The following is a 19,134-nucleotide window of genomic DNA, read 5'->3' on the forward strand; positions in this document are numbered from 1 at the left end:
GGCAGTGCATGTGAGTTTCTAAGCCGGAGAGCATGAAGTTCAAGATTATCTCTCAGTTGAAATCACAAGATGTTGACTCAAGGCTTAATGTCCATGTGTCTCAGAAGCTTAAAATGCATTAAAAATGAGGCATAGATGTTTGTAAAATTCCTCTGTTTTAGTGTTTCATGACCAGGCAAAAGGGAGAGGGAAAGATAAAAAGGACCTCTGCATCACAGGGTATTCAACCCCATGGATATGGACTATACATTAGTAAAGGCCAAGGAAGCAGGAGGTGGAGGTGGGCAAAGAGGGAAGGGGGTCTCCTGCAATAATGTCAACATTAAAAAATTTTTAATTAAAAAAAAATACTAAAATGGCCCCGCTGGCATGGCTCAGTGGTTGAACATTGACCTGTGAACCAGGAGATCACAGTTCGAATCCCAATCAGGACATATGCCCTGGTTGCAGGCTTGATCCCCACTAGGAAGCTTGCAGGAGGCAACCAATCAGTGATTCTCTCTCATCGTTCATGTTTCTCTCACTCTTCCTCTCCCTTCCTCTCTGAAATCAATAAAAAGTATTTTTAAATACTAAAATGAATAAAAAAATAAATTTAAAAAAGAGCAAAAGCCATTTGATTTCCTGACTGTAGACCCCAGATTGAGAGCCCAACAAGTTCGCCTGTTAGAGTCTCAGAGAAGTGTGAGAAGACAGCCATGCAATTCTCCATTTAGGAGGAAACTGAGGCTCAGGGAACTCCTCAAGGGCACAGGGTGAGTTAAAACCACCCAGCTGCCCAACCTGGTTTTACTCAGTGGATAGAATGTGGGCCTGAGGACTGAAGGGTCTCAGGTTCAATCTGGACGAAAGCACATATCTCCATTCTGGGCTTGATACCCAGCCCTGGTAGGACATGTGTGGGAGGCAACCAACCCATGTGACTCTCACATCAATGTTTCTCTCTCTGTCTCTCCCCCTCCCTTCCACTCTCTCTAAAAATCAATGCAAAAATATCCCTGGGTGAGTATTAACCTAGAAACATTTTTTAATAACTAAATGAATAAAACCACCAGCCTCAGGGACATTTTCAGAGTAAGTTTCCCTGACACATTCACCCTTGACCATATTTATCTCCTCCAAAAGGCTTCCCTACAATGGCTCAAAATTCAAGTAACACTGGAAACACAGCTCATTTTCTGGACCATAAAGGCCTAGACCCCTCATCTACTTGTTATGAAATGCTTCTCTTCCTCTGAGCCTCAGTTTCCTCACTTTCAAAATGTAGGTCACAATCCCTTTCTCTCAGGGCTTTGAGCTGGTGTGGATGCTCTACAGACAGCAGGTGCTCTGTAAAAGCCACCTCACTCTGGTGCGAATCCATGGGCCATTTGTTTACCATAGTGAACAAAGAATAAAATACTTAGAAATGGATTTAGCAAAAGAAATTTAAAAATATACTCCACAAACTACAGTACATGGTTGAAAGACATTAAAGAAGACCTATCCCAGATAGCTGGGCTCAGTGGTTGAACATCAACCTATGAACCAGGAGGTCACAGTTCAATTCCAGGTCAGGGCACATGCCCAGGTTGCAGGTTCGATCCTCAATAGGGGCTATGTAGGAGGCAGTTGATCAATGAGTCTCTTTCATCATTGATGTTTCTATTTCTCTCTCCCTCTCCTTTTCTCTCTTAAATCAATAAAAATATATTATTTCTAAAAATAAAAAGAATGAAATGCCCTGACCAGTGTGGGCATCATCCATGCACCTAAAGGTTGCTGGTTCAATTCCCAATCAGGGCAGTTGCAGGTTCAATCCTCAGTAGGGAGCATGCAGGAGGCAGCCAATGGGTGTTTCTCTCTCATATCAATGTTTCTCACTTTCTCTCCCTTTCTCTTCCTCTCTCTCCAGAAAAATCAATGAAATATACTTCTAAATGACGCAATCATACATACCACATAAATAAACCTTGAAGACATTATGCTAAGTGAAAGAAAACAGGTGCCAATGCAACATGTGCTACGACTCCATTTATATAAAATATCCAAAATAGCCATAACCGGTATGGCTCAGTAGATAGAGCATCGGCCTGCAGACTCAAGGGTCCGGGGTTCAATTCTGGTCTAGGGCATGTACCTTGGTTGCAGGCACATCCCCAGTGGGGGCTATGCAGGAGGCAGCTGATTGATGTTTCCCTCTTATCGATGTTTCTAACTATCCCTCTCTCTTTGCCTTCCTCTCTATACAAAATCAATAAAATAGATTTTTTTCTAAATGTCCAAAATAGGCAAGTCTATAAAGACCAAATCCATTAGTGCTTGCCAAAGCCTGGGAGGTGGGAAGTGGAGAACTAATGATGGGCCCTGGGTTTCTCTTGCAGTGAATGAATCTGTTCTAAAATTAATTGTGATGATGAGTGCACAGCTATGAATAGGCCAAAGACCATTGAATTGTATACCTTAAATCAATAAGTTGTGTGACATGTGAATTGCATTACTACAAAGCTGTTCTCAGAAAATGGCAGGTGGAAACATTTGAGATCTTCTTCCCTGGCATATGCTGTTAATTCGGCTCCACTAAACTCTTATAAGATGTATGCACAATAAAATAAACTAATGAAAATTTTAAAAACTGGGAAGGCATTCCTAAAGGTCATTTCACATTTTACAGCAGATTTGACAGAGGCCCACATGGTATCCCCGCCCCTGGCTTTATGGGGGACCTCCTTCTGGCAGCCTGGTCAGGAACCTCAGAATCCAGGTCTGCTTTATGCATTTTCTGGCTAGAACGACCTTGGGGAAAGATTTTAATTGCTCTGGCCCTGTCTTGTCATCTATAAAATGAAAATACCAATAACTTTGATCCCTAGTTTTGTTACCAGATTCAAACCAGAAAACATATGTTAATAATTAAAAGCTCCCTGGCCAGTGTGGCTCAGGTGGTTGGGCCATTGTCCCCGTACACCGAGAGGTGGCAGGTTTGATTTCTGATCAGGGCACATACCCAGGTTGCAGGTTCGATCATGATTGATGTTCTCACATTGATGTTTCTCTCTCTCTCTTCCTTTCTCTCTAAAATAAATAAGCATATTCCTTGGTGAAGATTAAAAAAAAAATTGTTCAAAGGACCAAATGGAAATTTTGGAGTTTAAAAGTATGATGATGCCAGAAAACCGGTTTGGCACAGTGGATAGAGCATCAACCTGTGGACTGCAATGTCCCAGGTTTGATTCCGGTCAAGGGCATGCACCTTGGTTGTGGGCACATCCCCAGTGGGGAGTGTGCAAGAGGAAGATGATTTATGATTCTCTCTCATCAATGTTTCTAATTCTCTATCCCTCTCTCTTCCTCTCTGTAAATAAATCAATAGAATATATATATTTTAAAGTATGATGATGAAAATTAAAAACTCACTTGAAGGACTCAAAAGCAGATCTGATCTAGCAAAAAAGAAATGTTGGCAAACTTGATAAGTGAATAAAAGTATCCAATCTGAAGAGAAGAAGGAATAAAAATGAACTGAACCTCAAAGACCTGTGGGACACCATCAGTAGAACAACAGACACATAATGGAAGTAGGAGAAGGAAAAGAAAAGGGCAGAAGTAAGATCAGTTTGGGGAGTACTGGCATCTTAACAGTGTTGTCTCCTCACTACACACATGGGATGTCTTGCCACTGATTTAGGTCTTTTTCCATTTCTTTCTGCAATGCTGTGTAGACATCAACCAGGTGGATTCTATGATGTGTAAATTATACTTCAATAAAGCAAGAGTGAAAAGGAGACTAACAGGAAGTTTCTTGGGTACTTACACTGGGTCCCATGATCTGGAACATTATTCAGTCAGCAGGAGAGATGGACATTGTGTTTTTCCTTTCCAGGCACTGAAGTTTCTTAATGCTAGCCAGAAAGCCCTAGGAATCTCTCCTGGAGTCTATCTATGTACTTCCTGCATCGACCTCATAAATTTTCATGATTCCCTATCGAGCTAAGAAAACCGGGCAGACTTCCTCCCTTGTTGCTCCAAGCCTGCCTCCTGCAGGCCCAGCTTACTAGCTCTGCTCCTGACTGCACCCCGGGTGGGCCTGGGTGGGGTGTGATGCCTCCTCTTCTGGGCTGTGAATACATGTGATTAGATGCTGCTGTCCATCTGGTCTGTGCCCTGGTGGATGCTGTGCATGGGGTCATCTCATACTATTTCAGGTGTGGTGTCCCTCCCTGACCAATGGTGTGACCAGGAGATGATCAGAACAACATAGCTATTTCCTTCACAGTCCTACCAGCGCTGTGGAAAGAGTGGGTCAGTCCCAATATATATTTTATTGATTTTTGTATAGAGAGGAAGGGAGAGGGTGCTCAATCACTGAAGACTACGACAGGGATGGAGCTTGGAAGCTCTGCTAGAACTTTTAGCACAGGGTAAGAGCGCCTGGGGAGGAGGAGAAAACACAGGGATGAGTATGGAAGGACAGAGCTGGATAGAGAAATGGAGTCAGGTGATATGGAGAGGACAGAGGAGATGTGAAGGGGTCTGAGGAGGAGGAAGGAGACAGGAAGAGGGGTGAGGAGCAGTGGTTTAGACAGGAAAGAAAAGGGAGGAAAAATAAAAAGAGTAAAAGACAAAGAGAGAATGCAAAAAATGGAGAGAGGAGAATTAGAAAAGGAAGAAGAAACAGAGATTGCAGATAACACATGGAAGGAAGGATTGGGGAGGATTTGGGGTAAGAGAAAGTGGAAGGAGAGAAGGCGGGAAGGGAAGAGAGAGTACATTGCACAGTCTTTTTTTTAATATATTTTTGTTGATTTTAGAGAGGAAGGGAGAGGGAGATAGAGGTAGAAACATCAATGATGAGAGAGGATCATTGGTTGGCTGCCTCCTGCACGATTCACAATGAAGATTGAGCCTGCAACCTGGGCATGTGTCCTTGACCTGAATTGAACCTGGAACCTTTCAGTCCACAGGCTGATGCTCTATCCACTGAGCCAAACCAGGTAGGGCCAATGCACAGTCTTTTGAAGGAGTGTGAGAGAGCCAGAGTAGAGAGCAGGAAGAAACGGAGAAAAGAAACACTCCAGGGGCCTGATAAGAAGAAATAAATAGAACTCATTCACATTGACATCAAGACCATGTTTCATGTCTTTTGAGGGACCCTACGGACAGCCGTGGATCCAGTCAGGACTTTGAAACAGAAGGGCAGAAAGCCAAGACATCTCAAGCATGGAAGGCATTCTCTGAGTGACAGAGGTGACATCCTTCCCCTGCAACTCAAGACCCCTTGCCCAGCAATAAAATGATTCCTCTGCAGGCAGGACTTTGTTATCCTTTCCTGAAAGAAACCATCTTTCAGGTGGGAGGTGGTCTGCATGACCAGCTGGATCTCACAGGATCTTCACATCCGGCCCTCCCCTCCTCCAGACCCTGAAGCATCAGCACACATCATAGCTGTCTTTTCTGTGGCCTTGATTGAATGGCAAAGGTGTGGAGATGCCAGAGAGGGCTGATGCCTGCCATAGATGGTTTGTCTTTCCTGACTTCACTAAAATGTTATTTCTTTCTGGAGATATTCCCTGACTCCTTAAACAGAAGGATCTCTGGTCATGTTCTCTCAGCCTTTCACTCTCTATTTGCAATTAAACTGCCCATTCCCTCGGGGGGAGGGGGGACAGTGGAATCTAATCATTGGGAAGACAAGATAGGCTGTATTGTTTGTCCTGGCATCCGTCTGAAGTGCAGACCTGACATATACTTGGCCCTCAGACACTTTTCAAAAGGCATATATTTCTTTCAGTAAATAGTTGGGTGCCAATGAAACACAAATTCACAGGTGCCAGTAGTAAAGGGCCTGGAAGCCGGAGGCTAACCTGTGTTCTGGGGCCTGAGCAGCCCAGGGAGAGATGTACCAGTGGCTGTGGGAGCTTTAAGTCGCTAGTGAGGTCACCGTTCATGGCCCATCTAATGCTGGGGTTAGTAATTGAGATTATAACTTAAAACTGAGTCATTATAAGGCAATCCAGTTAAGGAAAATGAGCCACGTGGGGCTGCGTGGGCTCCGTGGGAACTGAAAGTCACGGTGACAGAAAGGAGCTGAGGGGCTGCTGTCCACTCACTGGGAGGTCAGAGGAAAAGGGGGCCTCGGAGACAGGTTCAGGGGGAGACCTGGGATGATCTGCTGCCTCCAATTGCTCCCCTTCTTGCAAGTCTTGTGGGGACCCTTGGAGTTTAGGAGATGTACGCCTGAGAGGGAGAAAGGCTCCTCATCAGATGTTTGATTTATTAACTTATGTAGTTACATCCGAACAGACTCACAGCACCGGGGGATTATAATCTATCACAGTCATGGTTTGTTCTCATGTTCAAATTGTCCCCAGTTTGACCTGTGGGAGCTCCTGTGAGCTGGTCGCTGAGTCCTTTCAACCTGTCCCCATCCTTTTTTTTTTCTTCCTAATATATTTTATTGATTTTTTTTTTTTTTTTTTTTTTTTTTTTTTTTTTTTTTACAGAGAGGAAGGGAGAGGGAGAGTCAGAAACATCGATGAGAGAGAAACATCAATCAGCTGCCTCCTGCACTCTTCCCACTGGGATGTGCCCACAATCAAGGTACATGCCCTTGACTGGAATCGAACCTGGGACCCTTCAGTCTGCAGGCCTATGCTCTATCCACTGAGCCAAACTGGGCAGGGTCCCATCATTCTTTGAGCTTTTTTTTTTTTTTTTCTTCCTGTCACAACAAGACCTGCCAGGCTTGCCTTGTCTTTTCACAGTGCCCGTCCTATAATTAGCCTCTACGCCTGGAAGCCCTGGGACATTTCCCTGGAGGTTCACATTTATTTTTTTATTTTTGTTAATCCTCACCTAAGGATATTTTTCCCCCCACACTGATTTCTGAGAGTGGAAGGGAGAGGAAGAGACACACACACAGAGAGACATCGATGTGAGAGAGACATAGGTTTGCTGCCTCCTGCACCCTCCCTGACCTGGGCTGGGAGGCAACCGAGATACGTGCCCTTGGCTGGAATGGGATCCTTCAGTCAGAGGGCCCGTGCGCAAGCTGGCTCGGGCTGGAGGATGACACCGTTTGGGACTAGTGGCAGCGGTTGTTGCTGTTGGGTTCTTGTTGCACCAGGGTTTCTCAGTGGACAGAAGTAGGAAATATGGATATATTCTCACACACACGTACATCTATATTTATTCCACATCTACCTCTAGATCTTGGAAATCCTGAGACTACTCTATCTCCAATCCAACCCCTCACTATAGGGTCATTCTAGTTTCCTCCCTTTGCATAATTGCAGTCCGTGAGTGAGAACTCTGGATCTCAGTGTCCCTGATACACTCACTTCTGTGCTCAGTTCCCCTGGAAGCAGCCAGTCTGTTACAGCCGCCCCTTCCCACACCCCACAGCCCCCGGGTGGACGCCGCTCACCCCACCCTATTCTGAGCCCTGCACCCCCTCTCCCTCTCTCCTCCGGACACCTGCTTGCTTCTGTTCAGGAAGGGAAAGGAGAGGGCGACAAGGTGAGAGCTTAATGTGTTTCAAATAGACCTTTGTTTTGCTCTTCCAATTGCTACTCCTAGCTGTGCTTTCTTTCCTTTCCTCTTTCTTCTTAAAAAAGATTCTGCGTAACTTGTGTTCTTTGGTTGAACTGGACAGAGCTTTAAAATCTTTTCAGCCCCAGATGGTTTGGCTCAGTGGACAGAGTGTTGGCCTGTGGACTGAAGGGTCCTGGGTTCGATTCTGATCAAGGGCACCTGCCCAGTTTTCAGGCGTGGTATGAGGCGTGCGGGAGGGAGCTGATCAATAATTCTCTCTCATCTTTGATGTTTCTATCTCTCTCCTTTCCCTTCCTCTCTGAAATCAATAAAAATGTATTTAAAAATAAATAAGTAAATAAATAAAATGTTTTTGGCACAGCACTCACTAAAACAGGAGTCAGAGGAAGAGAAGCGAAAGGAGGAGATGGAGGAAGGAAGCAAAGGGCAGGGAATCCAGGCAGATGGAAAGCAAGAGGGCAAAAAATGACCTCATCTGCTGCCCATGTTTTTCCCGAAGTTTGAGCTTTGAGGGTCATGTTTACGCTTGAGAAATGGATTTCAATACCAGGCAGGGCTGGCTGGGACAAGGCAGAGGCGGGAGACAGGTGGGAGCGTCTGCCTGAACTGCCTTGCTGGTTTCCCTTCTCCCTGGTTTGTGTTTTTAAGGACGGGTTCCTTTCATTTTAATTACGTACGAAACACATGGAAACCTCTTCGCCGTGGAACAAACATGCAAGCCATCCACAGAGCAAAAAGCCGCTGTGAGAAACGGGCAGTCAGCCAGCAGCTGAGGGGGAATTTGAGTGCAGTTTGGAAATGCTTTGCACAGGGACAGGCAGTTTTCTTCTGAGGAATTCATCGTGGGAGATGGGTTCACATGGCTGACACAAGGTCTGAATTAAATGATCTGAATGCCAGTAGCATTGGTAATGGCAAAAAACTAGGAATATCCCAGAGGTTTATTAAGAGGGGACTGGGTAAGACAGTAGGATACTTTATGGACATTGAACACAACGTGTCAAGGGTATTACGCTAAGTGAAAGAAGTCAGATAGATAGATAGATAGATAGATAGATAGATAGATAGATAGATAGAAACAAATGCCATATGATTTTCCTTATATGTGGGATCAAAAGAAAAATCAAACACAAACAAATGAGGACAGACTCATAAATACTGAGGACCGTCTGATGGTTGCCAGCGGGGAGAGAGGTTTGGGGGCGAAGTGAAAAAAAAAAGCAAAGGCATTAAGAAGTACAAACCGGACGAAACCGGTTTGGCTCAGTGGATAGAGCGTCAGTCTGCAGACTGAAGGGTCCCAGGTTCAATTCCGGTCGGGGTCATGTAGCTTGGTTGCGGGCACATGCCCAGTGGGGGGTGTGCAAGAGGCAGCTGATCGATGATTCCCTCTCATCAATGTTTCTAACTCTCTATCCCTTCCTCTCTGTAAAAAAATCAATTAAAAAATATATATATAAAAGAAAAGAAAAAAAAGTACAAACCGGCAGTTACAAAATGGTCACAGGACGTAAAGTCCAGTATCGGGAATATGCAGTTAATCATATCGTAATAACTGTGTATAGTGTCAGATGCATACTAGACTTACCAGGATCACTAACATCTGAAATGAATATCATATTGAATGCCCACTATAATTGAAAAAAAAGAAAAACAAACTCTAAATGCAACACATGAAAAACACAACAAACCACCAGGCACATTTATAAGTACTCATCTGGAGAGATTTTGATGTTGTTCATGAAAAAGAAAAAAAAAAAGCAAAAGCAAGATGCAGAATAGTGTGCCACCACTGATTAAAAAATGATTTCTGGCCGAAACCAGTTTGGCTCAGTGGATAGAGCTTCGGCCTGCAGACTGAAGGGTCCCGGGTTCGATTCCGGCCAAGGACATGTACCTTGGTTGCGTGCACATTCCCAGCGGGGGTGTGCAGGAGGCAGCTGAACGATGATTTTCTCTTATCGATGCTTTTAGCTCACTATCCCTCTCCCTTCCTCTCTGTAAAAAAATCAATAAAATAAATGTAAAAAATGAAAAAAAATGATCTCTGTTTGAGTGTAGATATTTCAGGAAATACCCACAAGGCAATAAATGCTCTTGCCTCTGGAAAGGGGTGGGGGTGGGATGCTTTTCCATCCTTCCTGTGTGATCTTGGACAATCCAGGGTCTTCTCTGAGCCTCAGTTTCCCTGTTTGGAAAGGGAAGGTGATTAGAGGAGGGACTGGAATTTTATTTCCCACACCCAGGAGACCTGCCCGGCCACAGAAACAAGAGCAGAAGTGACAAGGGTGCGTCCAGATGCAAGCATTTGAGCGGATGTTCTCTGCTCTGTCGGTGTGACCACCAACCTTCCCAAGGGCAGGGCTGGGTGGGGAGTGAGGACAATGTGGAGGAGGGCCCTCGGAGCCCGTGACAAATGTCAGCCAACGAGTGAGGAATATACCTTGTTTGTTTTGAGCCGCTGGGTCTGGAGTTGTTTGTCACTGCAGTGTCACTGGGCCCCGCCCCCCCTCACTTGCTCTGCAGCCGGCCTGCTTGCAGATCTGGTCCAGGCCTCCCACCAGCTGTATGTACCCCTTTCCCGCTTCCCAACGCTGTCAGGACAAGGTGCAGATGCTTCTGAGGCTCTGGAGGCCAGCCCTGCCCTTCAGCATTGAGCACACTGCTTCCGGCTTATCTTCAACCCTCGCCCCTGGTGACATTCCTGTGAGCACCGCACTCTGCTGTTGGGAGCCATCAGAGTTGAGACAAGCAACTCCGTCTTAAGAAAATACAGCTCCATCTTAGAATTAAGTTCCTTCTAGCAGAAGTTATGCGGTGCCTTGCGGGTTTGGCCAGAAGATAAAGATTAACCTGCTGCTTAGCACATCTTGCTTCAGAGGATCTCTGCAACTCCCCTTCCTGATCCTCCCCCATAGCTAGCCCGGCCTTGGAATGTTACGCCGCCATGGCAGTTAGCCAATCCTGTGTTGCGAAGTACCTTACCACCTTGTCACTCAGTGCCTAAACCAATTATACACTGCCACAGACCCCACTGCGAAAGTAACCCTGCCCCCCTTTGTTCCTGCTGTATATATACTGCTATTCCAAAAATAAAGTTTGAGGCTTGATCAGAACTTTGTCTTGTCTCCATTTCTCCATTTCCCCTGTCCCTTCTTTTCATCCTCCACAGGTCCTCCCTCTCCTCACGTTGCTGTGCCCCGCGGGTCGGGGCACTCTGCTGCCTCTCCAGCCTCTCTGAGTTCCTTCTCCTGCCTCTCTCTGCCTGGCTGACACCTGCTCAGCCCAGGGAGCCCTCTCCAGTGTGGATCAGGTGCCTCCTCTGCAGCTCCCCTGCCCCAGGGCTCCCCCATAACTGTCCTGATGCCGTCACATCATCTCTCTCTGACAACAAGTCTCTCTCTGCCCCTGGATTTCAGTGTCCGAGGGCAATGCCAGGGCTGTTTGTAGCTCTGGCTGCTCACGTCAGGGCCAGACGCAGAGGAGGGTGTCAGTAAACGTCTGGTGACTGAATAATAGAGGAGCTCGGATGCACAGCAGATGTCTCCGCTGCAGGGTTTTGCACCAGAGGCTGCGGCCTCCGCCTCTGCCTTCCCAGTTTCCTATGGAAAGGCCGACTTCCCCTGGAGCGGGGCCTGGGCCCTGGGCCTCGGCAGCATTCCTGCCCGAGCGGCAGGGACAGTTCCTTCTTATTTGTTTAGTTTTCAGGTAAAGTTTATGCACGGTGAGATGCACAAAGGCTAAGTGCACTGTGAAAGGAGTTATGACTGATGTGTAGACCTGTGCCAGCCCAGTCCCTGTCAGAGCATTAGCCATTTCAGAAGGTTCTCTCCCACCCCCTCCCGGTCAATCTCTGCATGTCAGAGAGCAGTAGGGGAGGTGGGAGTAACAGGGTAGGAAGAGCCGACCAAACCTTCAAGAACCTCTTACACCATTATGAGGAATTTTAAAAAAAAATCAATGTTATTATTAGTATCCTTATTACCCTCTTAACAATTAGACCAATAATAGTAAGAGTGTGCTGGATCTTTTTTTGTTTGCTTTTTCAAACCCACTCTCTGCCTTTCCCTGTTATACTTGGGCCAATCTGTATGGACTACACTGGCCTTTCTTTCTTTCTTTCTTTCTTTCTTTCTTTTTTATTATTTTTTTATTTCTTTTTTTTCCCCCTTCTTTCTTTCTTTTTTTTAAATCAAACTTTATTGTTTATATTATTACAAAGGTTCCTCATTTCTTCCCCCCTCCACCAGGTTCCCACCTCACCCTCCCTCCCCTCCCTACCCGCCATTGTCCTCATCCATAGGTGCACAGTTTATGTTCAGTCTCTTCCCACATCCACCACTCCCCCCCACCAGAACTGTCATTCCACTTCCCTCCTGTATCTCCGACTCTACTACAATCAACAGCTAATATTGTTCATCAGGTTTTTCAATCTCCTTTTTTTTAAATTAATAAAATTGTACACTTCTAAGAATAAATTTTAAAATCTAATAATTTTAAGCCTTGTTTTTTCTGCCCTGGTAATTGAGAAGCAAACTTGTTTACATGTAAACTTGCCCTTAGGCTATCAAAAGGTGTAGCCATTCAAATGTAAATGAACATTGTTTAAAGATAGCTGCTGGTTGGAATTGGATTACCTGTTCTGGGTGGAAAGGGCTTGTCCTCCCCTTTCTCCATTAAAATTAAGGTGTTAGCTTTAAAAACTCTTTTTGGCAAGAGACCTTAAACTTTCAGAACTTTAAATTTTTCAGGTAGTAAATCAGTTCCTTAGCATTTTCTCAAATCAATAATACCTCCACATGCCAAGGATATACTTCACACAAAAGACATTTCCAAATAGATCAACCAACCTCATCCAGACCACACACAAGGCACTCACAGATCAACACCCCAGCGCTATACTAACTCAACACATCCAGATCTAAGCCTTCATCACTTGATTCAGCAGACCCTCAAGTTCCCCCAAAAGTTTCAAGCCGTGTCTGAGAGGCAGCCCTGAGGCATGGGCAGGCAAGGAGCGAGCTGTTCCAGGCCTGGCTGCTCCGGGCCTGGCCTCTGTTGCTCCGGTCTGCTCCACAACCAGTTGCTCCAGGTCTGGCCACTGCCGCTCCTGGCCTGGCTGCTGCTGCTCCAGGCCTGGCTGCTACCGGCCTCGTTGCTGCTGCTGCTTTTTGCCTGGCTACTCCTGACCCAGCTGCTCTGGGCCCAGCTGCTCCAGGATCGGCCGCTCTGGGCTTGGCTGCTGCTGCTCCGGGACTGGCAGCTCCCGACCTGGCTGCTCCTGGCTTGGTTGCTCCTGCTATGGGCCCTGCTGCTCCGGGCCTGGCTGCTCCTGACCTAGCTGCTCCGGGCTTGGTTGTTGCTGCTCTGGGCTTGGCTTCTCCCGACCAGTCTGCTCTGGGCCCCGCTTCTCCGGACCTGGAATCTCCCGGCCTGGCTGCTCCTGTCCTAGCTGCTGCTGCTCTGGTCCTGGCTGCTCCTGGCCCAGCTGCTCTGGGCCCGGCTGCTGCGGGCACAGCAGCTCCGGGCCTGGATGCTCATGGCCTGGTTGCTCCGGGCCTGGCTGCTGCTGCTCTGGGCCTGGCTGCTCCTGACCCAGCTGCTTAGGGCCCGGCCGCTCCCTGCCTGGATGCTCCCAGCCTAGCTGCTCTGGGCCTGGGTGCTGCTGCTCTTGGCCTGGGTGCTTCCGACCCAGATTCTCTGGGCCCGGAAGCTCCAGGTCCGGTCGCTCCGGGCCTGGCGGCTGCTGCTCTGAGCCTCGCTGCTCCTGACCCGGCCGCTCCGGGCCTGGATGCTCCCAGCCTGGCTGCTGCTATTCTGGCCTGACTACTCCTGACCCGACTGCTCTGTGCCTAGCTGCTCCTGGCCGGGCCGCTCCACTCTTGATCTGGCTGCTACTGCTCTGGGCCCGGCTGCTCCGGGCCCGGCCTTCCAAGCCTAGATGCTCCCGACCTGGCTGCTCTGGGCCTGGCTGCTGCTGCTATGGCCCTAGCTGCTCCCGACCCAGCTGCTCTGTGTCCGGCTGCTCGGGTCCCGTCCGCTCCGGGTATGGCTGCGGCTGCTTCAGGCCTGGCCGCTCCCCACCTGGCTGCTACGCGCTTGTTTGCTGTTGCTCTGGGCCCGGCCACTCTGGGCCTGGACTCTCCCGACCTGGATGCTGCTGTTCCGGGATGGCTACTCCCCACCCGGCTGCTCTGGGCATGGGTGCTCCAGTCCTGGCCACTCCAGGCCCGTCCACTCTGGGCCTGGCTGTTCCGGGCATGGCTGCTCCCTATCCAGCTGCTCCAGGCCCGGTTGCTCCGGGACTGGCCGCTCCCGGCCTGGCTGCTTCTGCTTTCGGCCTCGCTACTCCCCACCCGGCTGCTCTGGGCCTGGATACTCCCAGCCCTGCCGCTCTGGGCCTGGATTTTCCGGGACTGGCTGATATTGCTATGGGCCTGGCTACTCCCGACCCAGTTGCTCTGGACCCAGCTGCTCTGGGCCTGGCCGCTCCGGGCCTGGCTACTGCTGCTCTGAGCCTGGCCGCTCTCGACCTGGCTGCTCCGGGACTGGATGCTGCTGCTTCGGGTCTGGCCACTCCCGACATGGTTTCTCTGGGCTTAGTTGCTATTGCTCTGTGCCTTGGTGCTCCCGACCTAGCTCCTCTGAGCCCGGATGCTCCGGACCCGGCCGCTCTGGGCCTGGCCGCTGCCGACCTGGCTGCTGTTGCTCTGGACCTGACTACTCCCAACCCGGCTCTCTGGGTCCGGCTGCTCTAGGCCTGGCCATTCCGGTCCTGGCCCCTCCCAACCTGGCTGCTGCTGCTCTGGGCCTGGCTGCTACTGACCTGGCTGCTCTGTGCCCTGCTGCTCGGGTCCTGGCTGCTCCAGGCTTGGTTGCTTTTGCTCTGGACCCAGCCGCTCTGGGCCTGGCTACTCCCAACCTGGCTGCTCTGGGCCCGGCTGCTCCCAACCCAGATGCTCTGGGCCAGGCTGCTCCGGGCCCGGCCGCTCTGGGCCTGGCTGCTGCTGCTACCGGCCTTGCCACTCCCAACCTGGCTGCTCTGGGCTTGGTTGCTGCTGCTCTGGGCCCTGATGCTCCGGGCCTGGCTGCTCTGGGCCTGGATGCTGCTACTTCAGGTCTGGCCGCTCCCGACACAGTTTCTCAGGGCTTAGTTTCTGCTGCTCTGGGCCTGGCCGCTCCCGACCTGACTGCTCCGGGCTTGGTGCCTGCTGATCTGGGCCTAGCTGCTCTCAACCCAGCTACTCTGGGCCGGGCTGCTTTGGGCCCGGATGCTCCGGGCCTGGCCGTTCCCGGCCTGGCTGTTGTTGCTCCGGGCCTGACTACTCCTGACCCGGCTGCTCTGGGTCTGGCTGCTTGGGGCCCGGCCGTTCCGGGCCTATTTGCTCCTGGCCTGCCTGCTATGGGCCTGGCTAGTGCTGCTCTGGGCCTGGCTGCTCCCGACCCAGCTGCTCTGGGCCCGGTAGGTCCGGTTCCGGCCCTCCAAGTTTGGATGCTCCCGGCCTGGCTGCTCTGGGCCTGGCTGCTGCTGCTCTGGGCCTGGCTGCTTGGGTCCTTCCCGCTCCGGGCCTGGAAGCTGCTGCTTCAGGCCTTTCCGCTCCAGACCTGGCTGCTCCAGACTTGGTTGCTGCTGCTCTGGGCCCGGACGCTCTGGGCCTGGCTACTCCCGACCCGGCTGCTAGGGCCCAGCTGCTCCGGGTCTGGCCTCTCAGGGACTGGCTGCTGCTGCTCCGGGCTTGGCTGCTCCGGGCCTGGCTGCTGCTGCTATGGGCTTGGCTGCTCCCAACATGGCTGCTCTGGGCACGGATGTTCTGGGCCCTGCTGCTCTGGGCCTGGCCACTCACGACCTGGCTGCTCCAGGCCTGGCTGCTGCTGCTCTGGGCCTGGCTGCTCCTGACACAGCTGCTCTGGGCCCGGCTGCTCCGTGCCCGGCCGCTCTGGCGTGGATGCTCCCGGCCTGCCCACTCTGGGCCTGGCTGCTGCTGCTCTGGGCCTGGCTGCTCGCGACCAAACTGCTCTGTGCCCCGCTGGTCCAGGTCCGGCCCTCCAAGGCTGGATGCTCCTGGCCTGGCTGCTCTGGGCCTGGCTAATTCTGCTCTGGACCTGGCTGCTCCAGACCCGGCTGCTCTGTGCCCAGCTGCTCGGTTCCCGGCCGCTATGGGGCTGGCAGCTGCTGCTTCAGGCCTTTCCGCTCTAGACCTGGCTGCTCTGGACTTCGTTGCTGTTGCTCTGGGCCCGGCCACTCTGGGCCTGGCTACTCCCGACCCGGCTGCTAGGGCCAAGCTGCTCTGGGCATGGCCTCTCAGGGCCTGGCTGCTGCTGTTCCCCGCTTGGCTGTTCCCGATCTGGCTGCTCTGGGCTGAGCTCCTCGGGGCCCGGCCTCTCCAGGCCTGGCTGCTGATGCTACGGGCTTGGCTGCTCCTGACCTTGCTGCTCTTGGCCCAGCTGCTTCGGGCCCGGCCGCTCCGGGCCTGGCTGCTGCTGCTCTGGGCCTCGCTGCTCTCGACCCGGCTGCTCTGGGCCCAAATTCTCCGGGCCCGGCAGCTCCCAACATGGCTACTTCGGGCTTGGTTGCTTCTGCTCTGGGCCTGGCTGCTCTGGACCTGACTGCTCTCAACCTGGCTGCTGCTGTTCTGGCCTGGCTACACCCGACCCGGCTGCTCTGTGCCCAGCTGCTCTTAGCCTGGCCGCTCATGCCTGGCTTCTGCTGCTCTGGGCCTGGCTGCTCCCGACCAGCTGCTCTGGGCCCGGCAGATCCAGGCCTGGCCCTCCAAACCTGGATGCTACCACCTTGGCTCCTATGGGCCTGTCTGCTCCCAACCCAGCTGCTCTGGGCCCGGCTGATTCGGGCCCGGCCCTCCAAGCCTGGATGCTACCATCCTGGCTCCTCTGGGCCTGGCTGCTGCTGCTCTGGGCCTGTCTGCTCCCAACCCGGCTTCTCTGTGCCCGGCTGCTCGGGTCCCAGCCGCTCCAGGCCTGGCAGCTGCTGCTTCAGGCCTGTCTGCTTCCGACCTGGCTGCTCCGGGCTTGGTTGCTGTTGCTCTGGGCCCGGCAGCTCTGGGCCTGGCTGCTGCTGCTCCGGGCTTGGATGCTCCCGAACTGGCTGCTCTGGGCCAGGATGTTCCGGGCCCTGCCACTCCGGGCCTTGCTGCTCCCAACCTGGCTACTCTGAGCCTGGCTGCTGCTACTCTGGGCCTTGCTGCTCCCGACCTGGCTAATCTGGGCCCGGCTCCTCCTGACCCTGCCACTTTGGGCCAGGCCTCTTTGGGCCTGGATGCTCCCTGCCTGGCTGCTCTGGGCCTGGCTGCTGCTGCTCTGGGCCTGACTGCTCCCGACCCAGCACTCTGGGCCTGGATGGTCCTGGCCCGGACCTCAAAGCCTGGATGCTCCAGGTCTGGCTGCTCTGGGCCTGGCTGCTGCTGCTCTTGGCCTGGCTGCTCCTGACCCGGCTGCTCTGTGCCCGGCTGCTCGCGTCCCGGCCACTCTGGGTCCGGCAGCTGCTGCTTCAGGAATGGTGGCTCCCGGCCTGGCTGCTCAGGGCCTGGCTGTTGCTGCTCTGGGCCTGGCTGCTCCCGACCTGGCTGCTCTGGGCCCATCTGCTCTGGGCCCAGCCTCTCCGGGCTTGGCCGCTCTCGACCTGGCTGCTGTTGCTCTGGGCCTGGATTCTCAAGACCCAGATGCTCTGGGCCCGGCCGCTCCCAACCTGGCTGCTCCTGGTTTGTTTGCTGCTGGTCTGGGCCTGGCCGCTTTATGCCTGGCTGCTCCCCACCTGGCTGCTGCTGCTTCGGGCCTGGCTATTCCCGATCCAGCTGCTTTGGGCCCAGCTGCTCCAGGTCCGGCCGCTCCGGGCCTGGCTGCTCTGGGCTTGATTGCTGCTGGTCTGGGCCTGGCCGCTTTGTGCCTCTCCGCTTCCCACTTCGCTGCTGCTGTTCTGGCCTGGCTACAATCGAACCAGATGCTCTGTGCCCAGCTGCTCCTGGCCCAGTTCCTCTGGGCCTTGCTGCTGCTCTGGGCCTGGCCGCTCCCGACCTGGCTGCTACTGCTCGGCCTGGCTGCTCCCAACCCAGCTGCTCTTGGCCCAGCAGGTCTTGGCCCGGTCCTCCAAGCCTGGATGCTCCAGGTCTGGCTGCTCTGGGCCTGGATGCTCCCAGCTTGGCTACTCCTGGCCTGGCTGTTGCTGCTCTGGGCCTGGCTGCTCCTGACCCGGCTTCTCTGTGCCCGTTGGCTCGGGTCTTAGCCACTCTGGGCCCGGCAGCTGTTGCTTCAGGCCTGGCCGCTGCAGACCTGTCTGCTCCGGGATTGGTTGCTGTTGCTCTGTCCCCGGCCGCTCTGGACCTGGCCTCTCCTGACCTGGCTGCTGCTGTTCCGGGCCTGACTACTTGCGACCCGGCTGCTCTGGCCCCGGCTGCTCCGGGTCTGTCCCCTCTGAGCCTGGATGCTCCTTGCCTGTCTCCTCCAGGCCTGGATGCTGCTGCTCTGGGCCTGGCTGCTCCCGTCCCGGCTATTCTTGGCCCGGCTGTTCTAGGCCCGGCTGCTCTGTACCCGGCTGCTCCTGGCCTGGCCACTCTCGACCTGGCTGCTCCTGGTTTGTTTGCTGCTGGTCTGGGCACGGCCCTTGCTTTGAGCCTGGATACTCCCAACCCAGCTGCTCTGGGCCTGAATGCTCTGGCCCTGCCACTCCAGGCCTGGATTCTCCAGGCCTGGCTGCTACTTCTCTGGGCCTGGCTACTCCTGATCCGGCTGCTCTGGGCCCAGCTGCTCTGGGCCCGGTCACTCCGGGCCTGGCTGCTACTGCTCTGGGCCTCGCTGCTCCCGACTGGGCTGCTCTGGGCCTGAATGCTCCGAGCCCGGCAGCTCCCGACATGGCTGCTCTGGGCTTGGTTGCTGCTGCTCTGGGCCCGGCCGCTCTGGGCCTGGTCGCTCCCAACCTGGCTGCTGCTGTTCGGGCCTGGCTACTCTCGACCTGGCTTCTCTGTGCCCAGCTACTCCTGGCCAGGCCGCTCCAGGCCTGGCTGCTGCTGCTCGGGGCCTGGCTGCTCCCCACCTGGCTGCTCCAGGCTTTGTTGCTACTGCTCTGGGCCCAGCCGCTCTGGGCCTGGCCGCTCCTGACTGGCTGCTGCTGCTTCGGGCCTGGCTACTCCTGACCCGGCTGCTCTGTGCCCGGCTGCTTCAGGATCAGCCGCTCCAGGCTTGGCTGCTGCTGCTCTGGGACTGGCCGCTCCCGACCTGGCTGCTCCCAACCTGGTTGCTCCTGGCTTGGGTGCGGCTGCTCTGGGCCCAGCAGCTCCAGGCCCAGCAAATCTGGGCGTGGCCGCGTCAGACCTGGCTGTTGCTGCTCTGGGTCTTGCTGCTCCTGATCCGGCTACTCTGAGCCCAGCTGCTCTGGGCAGGGCCCTCCAGTTCTGGCCGCTCCCGACCTGGCTGCTCTGGGTTTGGTTGCTCCTACTCTGGGCCTGGCTGCTCCCGACCCGGCTACTGTGGGCCCGAATGCTCCTGGCCCGACAGCTCCTGACCTGGCTGCTCCGAGCTTCGTTGCTCCTTCTCCGGGCCAGGCCTTGGGCCTGACTGCTCCCAACCTGGCTGCTGCTGTTCTGGCCTGGC

The 19,134-nt window shown here is 53.2% G+C and overlaps 1 long non-coding RNA gene across 1 annotated transcript in view; it reads left to right on the forward strand.

Annotated features, from left to right (window-relative positions):
- Window positions 1–19,134, forward strand: part of LOC311609981 — a 530,187-nt gene that overhangs the window by 445,075 nt on the left and 65,978 nt on the right. The window lies entirely within an intron of this gene.

The sequence above is a fragment of the Pipistrellus hanaki genome (genome assembly GCF_964339955.1).
Source record: "Pipistrellus hanaki genome assembly, chromosome: 15".
NCBI lineage: Eukaryota > Metazoa > Chordata > Mammalia > Chiroptera > Vespertilionidae > Pipistrellus > Pipistrellus hanaki.